This window comes from Aegilops tauschii, chromosome 1, assembly GCF_002575655.3.
Source record: "Aegilops tauschii subsp. strangulata cultivar AL8/78 chromosome 1, Aet v6.0, whole genome shotgun sequence".
NCBI lineage: Eukaryota > Viridiplantae > Streptophyta > Magnoliopsida > Poales > Poaceae > Aegilops > Aegilops tauschii.
Genome location: NC_053035.3, coordinates 311,653,070 through 311,661,015, shown reverse-complemented (window position 1 = coordinate 311,661,015; position 7,946 = coordinate 311,653,070). Strand labels below are relative to the sequence as shown.

At 54.2% G+C, this 7,946-nt stretch overlaps 1 pseudogene; it reads left to right on the top strand.

Annotated features, from left to right (window-relative positions):
* Positions 1-800: 800 nt before the first annotated feature.
* Positions 801-5,757, top strand: LOC109759532 (flavin-containing monooxygenase FMO GS-OX-like 2; annotated as a pseudogene).
* The last annotated feature ends 2,189 nt before the right edge of the window (positions 5,758-7,946 follow it).

Sequence of the window (7,946 nt, the reverse complement as noted above, 5' to 3'; positions counted from 1 at the left end):
TCCTATAGAGGTGATGCTAAAGTCGTGGTGATCCGCCCCAGTAGGTGGTGGCGGAGGGAGTTCATCCTCTAGTGGACCTTGGCGCCGCCGCCCACACTCTCCAGGCACCTTGGCGTCCACGGCGCCGGCTCCTCCGATAAGGAGGAGATCGTCCTCTCCTCCGGCGACCGAGGACCAGAAGCCGCCGCGGCAGCCGCGCCTCCTTGCGGAGGCGGCTTTGACAGAAGAAGAATTCGCCGGTTAGTTGGAAATCATCACGGAGGTCTCACTCCGTCAGATGGGCCCAGTGCCACCGTCGCCGGCGCGGGTCAAGAAGGAACCACCGTCCCCGCCGCGCTACCACGACGGGCCAAGGAGGAGCCCGCCTCCCCCCGCAGTCGCGGCCTCAACATCCAAATTATTGGACGCCGCGTCAAGGACGAGACCGCGTCGTCACCGGCAAACAATCGGTACGCACGCATTGGCGGGCCCTCCTCACCGCCCCGCCGCAATTATCGCCAAGCCATCAAGGAGGAGCTGCCGCCGGCGATAAGGAAGACGCGAATCGCATCCTTCATTGCCTCGGAGGCGGTGGTGTCGGTGGTCCCTCGGGCTCCAGGGCTATCGTCTCCGAGGAGGAGCGCACATCGCGGTAGCGGGCACGATACGACCAGCGCAACACCGCTCGCCGCTCCTCGTTTGCAAGACCGGCACGGCGCCGGAATGGGTCCAACCCGGACCTCGCCACCGCGTGGGCCCTCGATCGCTCCGCCACCAGTGAGACGGACGCAAGGCGTAAATTTGCGGTCAGCGTTCGAGATGCCCTAAGTTGACAAACTTTGACTAAACCGTGACAAAACCAACAACAGTCATGGCCTCATGGCGTAACAAGCTCCATGGCAGAACACATCTGATCTGATCAGGCCCTGTGCTGAACCTCCACACCTACCGTCCTCCACGACCTCACCATGGACAGATCACTGCAGAGCTCACCCGCCCAGGAGGTGGACCGAATGCCCCGCGCGCGCGTGGTGGCCGTGGTGGGCGCAGGCGCGGCGGGGCTGGAGGCCGCACGCGAGCTGCTCCGCGAAGGCCACGCCGTCACGGTCTTCGAGCGTTCGGACCGCGTGGGCGGTACCTGGGCCTACGACCCGCGAGCCGACGAAACGGATCCGCTGGGCGCCGCCGTCCATGGCAGCCTGTACGCGTCGCTGCGCACGAACCTCCCGCGCGAGCTCATGGGCTTCTCGGGCCACGAGAGCCTCGTGGGCAGGGTCTTCGCCGGGGACCCGCGCACGTTCCCGGGCCACCAGGAGGTGCTCGCCTTCCTGCGCGCGTTCGCCGAGGAGTCCGGCGTCGCCCGGCGCGTCAGTGTTATCTCTGCCCAGGGTAGGACATGAACTCACGCACATAATATAGAAGAAGAGCACACATGAGTTTTGGCACCATACAATTTGTGCCTTTTCTAACTCTCTTTCTCTTCTCACAAATGAACCCAATTACAAAGGCTTAAATAGCCACCCAACACAGCTAGCTACTACACACCCACGTACAGATAGCTATCGTGGTCAAGCCACTAACAGCTTGATCCACACGCGTAGCTAGCTGCCCACACAACTCAGCTAATGCATGATGCATCTATGCTTATCTTAACTAACTACTCTGGCTACACGCAAGGTTCACGCAACGGCCACACGACTTGGCCATTTTACCATGCATGTAGCCTCATACGACACATCTGATCGCACTGATACATGTGCACGCATGCCACATCTCTTCACATGCATTGATCACTTGGCCACCTAGTACACACGTACATGATTATGGCCACTCATCTTCTGGCTTGCCTATTTGCTCGCGTGCACTCGCTCTATCTTTGTGCTGCTGATCCGGTCGCTACGCCATGTTGCCGAGCATGCAATTTTCTTTGTACTTGGCTGACTAATGCATCTCTACGTGGCTATTACACAATGCAACAAATTAAACGTGACCTAATCTTAAATGCTTAATACTAATAACAAGATTAGTTCCAACAATCACCTCCTTAATCTTGTTATAGTTTATTCCTCTCTTGAAGCCCATGGTCGTTGATGTCGTCGGCGCAACACGTAGACGGCCGCCGATGCCGTCTTGTCACGCCGATTACCGCCTTCGCCGTTGGCTTCAATGAGAGGCGCACCTCCAACGCCTTCACCACATCATGGTCGCCGGCGACACACCTTGTCGACGACTCCGGCATGGATGGCGAACTCCTTGCCGCCGGTGGCGCAACTTACCGGGCAGCATGTCCTCCTTCGATCGTGACGCAGCTTGACCTCGACAGAGAACCGGACCTCCACACACAAGGGCCTCGCGGCAACCGCGCCGCGTCGAACCTCGCCCACTCCGTATGGGCAAGATTGAGCCCCTCCGGCGACCCGGGGAGCGTGACGGAGTGCGCGATCCTTCCCCGGCCATGGCTCTGATACCAAGTGTTATCTCTGCCCAGGGTAGGAGATGAACTCACGCACACAAGATAGAAGAAGAACACACAGGAGTTTTGGCACCGCACAACTTGTGCCTTTTCCGACTCTTTCTCTTCTCACAAATGAACCCAATTACAAGGGCTTAAATAGCCACCCAACACAGCTAGCTACTACACACCCACGTACAGATAGCTATCGTGGTCAAGCCACTAACAGCTTGCTCCACACGCGTAGCTAGCTGCCCACACAACTCGGCTAATGCATGATGCATCCATGCTTATCTTAACTAACTACTCTGGCTACACGCAAGGTTCACGCAACGGCCACACGACTTGGCCATTTTACCATGCATGTAGCCTCATACGACACATCTGACCGCACTGATACATGTGCACGCAGGCCACATCTCTTCACATGCATTGATCACTTGGTCACCTAGTACACACGTACATGATTATGGCCACTCATCTCCTGGCTTGCCTATCTGCTCGTGTGCACTCGCTCTATCTTTGTGCTGCTGATCCGGCCGCTACGCCATGTTGCCGAGCATGCAATTTTCTTTGTACTTGGCTGACTAATGCATCTCTACGTGGCTATTACACAATGCAACAAATTAAACATGACCTAATCTTAAATGCTTAATACTAATAACAAGATTAGTTCCAACAATCACCTCCCTAATCTTGTTATAGTTTATTCCTCTCTTGAAGCCCATGGTCGTTGATGTCGTCGGCGCAACACGTAGACGGCCGCCGATGCCGTCTTGTCACGCTGATTGCCGCCTTCGCCGTTGGCTTCAATGAGAGGCGCACCTCCAACGCCTTCACCACATCATGGTTGCCGGCGACACACCTTGTCGACGACTCCGGCATGGATGGCGAACTCCTTGCCGCCGGTGGCACAACTTATCGGGCAGCATGTCCTCCTTCGATCGTGACGCAGCTTGACCTCGACAGAGAACCGGACCTCCACACACAAGGGCCTTGCGGCAGCCCCGCCGCGTCGAACCTCGCCCACTCCGTATGGGCAAGATTGAGCCCCTCCGTCGACCCCGGGAGCGTGACGGAGTGCGCGATCCTTCTCCGGCCATGGCTCTGATACCAAGTGTTATCTCTGCCCAGGGTAGGAGATGAACTCACGCACACAAGATAGAAGAAGAGCACACAGGAGTTTTGGCACCGCACAACTTGTGCCTTTTTTGACTCTCTTTCTCTTCTCACAAATGAACCCAATTACAAGGGCTTAAATAGCCACCCAACACAGCTAGCTACTACACACCCACGTACAGATAGCTATCGTGGTCAAGCCACTAACAGCTTGATCCACACGCGTAGCTAGCTGCCCACACAACTCGGCTAATGCATGATGCATCCATGCTTATCTTAACTAACTACTCTGGCTACACGCAAGGTTCACGCAACGGCCACACGACTGGGTCATTTTACCATGCATGTAGCCTCATACGACACATCTGACCGCACTGATACATGTGCACGCAGGCCACATCTCTTCACATGCACTGATCACTTGGTCACCTAGTACACACGTACATGACTATGGCCACTCATCTCCTGGCTTGCCTATCTGCTCACGTGCACTCGCTCTATCTTTGTGCTACTGATCCGGCCGCTACGCCATGTTGCCGAGCATGCAAGTTTCTTTGTACTTGACTGACTAATGCATCTCTACGTGGCTATTATACAATGCAACAAATTAAACGTGACCTAATCTTAAATGCTTAATACTAATAACAAAATTAGTTCCAACAGTCAGGCTACGTGCCGAGGTGCTGCGCGCGTCGCCACCCCTCGGTCGTCGCGGGGAAGGCGGTGAGAGGTGGAGCGTGGCGTGGCGGGGCGAGGACGGCGAGGTGGCCGTGGAGGCCTTCGACGCCGTCGTCGTCTGCAACGGGCACTGCACCGTGCCCCTCGTGCCCAAGCTCCCAGGTGAGTTCGGTGTCATTCGTTTCACGCCTTCAAAGGTCTTCTGACTTCAGAATTCAGATCAGCAAAACCAAAACTCAGCTGGTGGTAGATAAGAGCAATGTTCATTTCTGCGATGCAGGAATCGACAAGTGGCGAGGAAAGCAAATGCACGCCACAATTACCGCATTTCCGAGCCATTTCGAGATCAGGTACTACTTCACACTTCGCAGTAGAAGAAAATGCAGGTTCTCTGAAGAAATGGCTCCGATTAATGTCTCGTCAGATCGTTGTTGTGGTAGGATTAGGAGCCAGCGGAATCGACATCGCGAGAGAGATCTCACAGGTGACCAAGGAGGTGCACATCGCGTCAAGGCAGAACGAACACAGGCTGGGGAAGATCTCAATCGACCCCTACCTGAATGTTTGGATGCACGCAGAGGTTCAGAAGAATTCTGAATTTTCCTATTCCCATCAAACCTCTTACCTTTCCAGTGGATCAGGATCAACACGCGCTGGTTAAATGTCCATCAGGTGGATTGCATCCAAGACGATGGCCAAGTGCGCTTCGCTGAAGGTGCAGCGGTCGCGGCAGACGTGATTCTCTACTGCACAGGGTACCGTTACCACTTCCCGTTCTTGGACCTGGACGAGCTCACCGTGGACGACGAGAACCGCGTCGGGCCTCTGTACAAGCACGTCTTCCCCCCGAAGTACGCGCCGAATCTCTCCTTCGTCGGACTGCCGGTCAAGGTACGACGGAAATCTCACACCATCACCGTGTTCAGACCTTCAGAGAGCACGGAGGGCGCTGATTGAGCTGATGGCGCATGGTGCTTGTTTTGAGAGCAGACCATCCTCTTCCAGTCGTTCGAACTGGAGGCCAAGTGGGTGGCGCGCGTGCTGTCCGGGAGAGCGGCTCTGCCGAGCGAGGAGGGCATGCTGGCCGCCGTGCGGGAGCACTACCGGCGGATGGAGGAGAGCGGGAGGCCCCGGCGCCACACGCACGCCCTCATGCCTGAATGGGTCAGTAGCGGCTTCTGAATTCTTGTGGTGTTTGCCTCTGACAGTCGTGAAAACATATTCTGCAAACAGAATGGGCAGGACTCCTAAGGAAGTCTTTTTAGTGACTGATGATGTCTGATGGGGTCGTGCTTGGTCTTGCCGGCGGCAGGTGGAGTATATGGACTGGCTGGCGGAGCAGGTCGGCGAGCGGCGGCTGGAGGCGCGGAGGCGGGACATGTACGAGAGAGCCCTCCAGCGCGTCTGGTCTCTCGACGGGGGATACCGTGACAGCTGCGAAGATGAAGAAAAGGGCAGTGGCGACAGTAAAGTTTAGAATGTGTATCTGCATGGTTATCTTAACAACTGTCTACAGTATTATAAGCAAAGTGAAGTTGGGACTATCCTTAATTCTAGGACCCTAAGAGCATCTCCAGCCACTCGTCAACAGACCCCTAAACCCTAAACCCCTCAGGGCGCTTTTTTTACCATTGGCGTCGAAAAATGGCCCAGCCGCGCCCCCAGGTCCTCGTTTTTCGCCTGTTTGGGCCGAAATAACAACCGGCGAACCCATGCGGAACCCAGCGCATCGGGGGTCGTCTGGGGGCACCGACTGAAGCGAAAAGGCGCATGGGCCCACGATGTCGGCGACACCGGCTGGTTTTCCCTCCATTTTCCCATTGCCGACCCCCTTCGCCCCCGCCGCTCCCGCCATTCTCCCAAGATCCGCCCGCCATGCCGCCGAAGAAGTATGCGCTCCCTCGCCTAGCCACCGGTTCCGTCCAGCCAAAGCGGAGGAAGCCGAGGGCGCCGATGCCAAGGCCCCCGGGCTTGACGAACGCCCAGTGGAAGGCGACGTTGATCGTCGTGCGGCGGTCACCACCGATCGGCAGAACAGGCTCAACATGAAGAAGGCCAGGGACGCGGAGGCGGAGCAGGAGGACCTTCCGCTGAGACAGGCCGGCCAGTGCCCACAAGGCGCGTGGGGGAGCCAGCAGAGCATCGCGTCACTCAGCCAACTTCTCGACTCACCTATCACTACAGGAAACAGCTATTTTGCCGTCCGCCACGGCGGACGGCAAAGGCTCGAACGGCGGACGGCAAAGGCCTTTGCCGTCAGCCGCGGACGGCAAAAGGCTCCGGCAAAGTAGGCTACGGTAAACAGTGCCTTTGCCGTCTGCTTTTTATGGCGGACGGCAAAGAGTCCTTTGCCTACAGCGGCGGACGGCAAAGAGGAGGGACGGCAAAAATACTGGACGTCCGCCAGCGTTAGTCCGTTAGGCGGCTAACGGCGGCCTTTGCCGTCCGCCAGCGGACGGCAAATTTGAGCGCCTCTTTGCCGTCCGCCAGTTGACGTCAGCAATGCGTCAGCGCCCGCTGTTTTTTACCGTCTGCCACGGCGGACGGCAAAGGCAAAGTCTTTGCCATCAGCTTAGCTTTGCCGTCCGCCACGGTAGGCAAATTTGCCAAATGGCCCATCTCTCAGGAAGCACAGGTGGGCGCCACATGCCCCCTTTGCCGTTTGCCACCGATGGCAAAGGTGTCTTTGCCGTCCGCGGCGGACGGCAAAGAGCCTGCACTGCCTCTTTTTATTCTGTTTTTCTTATATCCAACAATTATCACAGCAAATATATCACAGGAGCCAGCACATATATATCCAACATAATAAATATCTAGCACATATATATCCATACATACATAGTAGGTTGCACATAGTTCCATCGATCCATACATATTACAATATGCAAAGTTTCATCATAGCAATCTAGTTTCATCATAGCAAGCGAGTAGAATACAAGAAGTGCATCAAAGGAAAAAACAAGCAATCCATCATAGAAAGCTGGCTTCCGTGAAGTGAACGAAACCTGCAAAATGACAAATAAGAAAGTTAGAAAAAGAAGACTAGAAGAAGAATTAGACTAGAAGAAAAAGAATAGAAGAAGAAGAAGACTAGAAGAAGAAGTATATGCCATTTATTAGCTAACTTAGGTGAACTGGATCATTTATGAGCTAAATTAGTTGAAATGGATCGTTTATGAGCTAACTTGGGTGAAATGGATCGTTTATTAGCTAACCTAGGTGAAATGGATCGTTTATGAGCTATCTTAGGTGAAATGGATCGTTTATGAGCTAAGTTAGGTGAAATGGATCGTTTATGAGCTAACCTAGGTGAAATGGATCATTTATGAGCTAACCTAGGTGAAATGGGTCGTTTATGAGCTAACCTAGGTGAAATGGGTCGTTTATGAGTTAACCTAGGTGAAATGGGTCGTTTATGAGCTAAGTTAGGTGAAATGGGTCGTTTATGAGCTAACCTAGGTGAAATGGATCGTTTATGAGCTAACCTAGGTGAAATGGGTCGTTTATGAGCTAACCTAGGTGAAATGGGTCGTTTATGAGTTAACCTAGGTGAAATGGGTCGTTTATGAGCTAATTATGCAATTTTTTTACATAAGTTAGCTAAGTACATATCGTTTTAGAGCTAACTTAGGTAAAATGGATGGTTTATGAGGTGAGTAAGCTTATTAAGTCATTTTGGAGGAAAAGAAGGTAACTCTAGGTCATTATGGTAAGCATA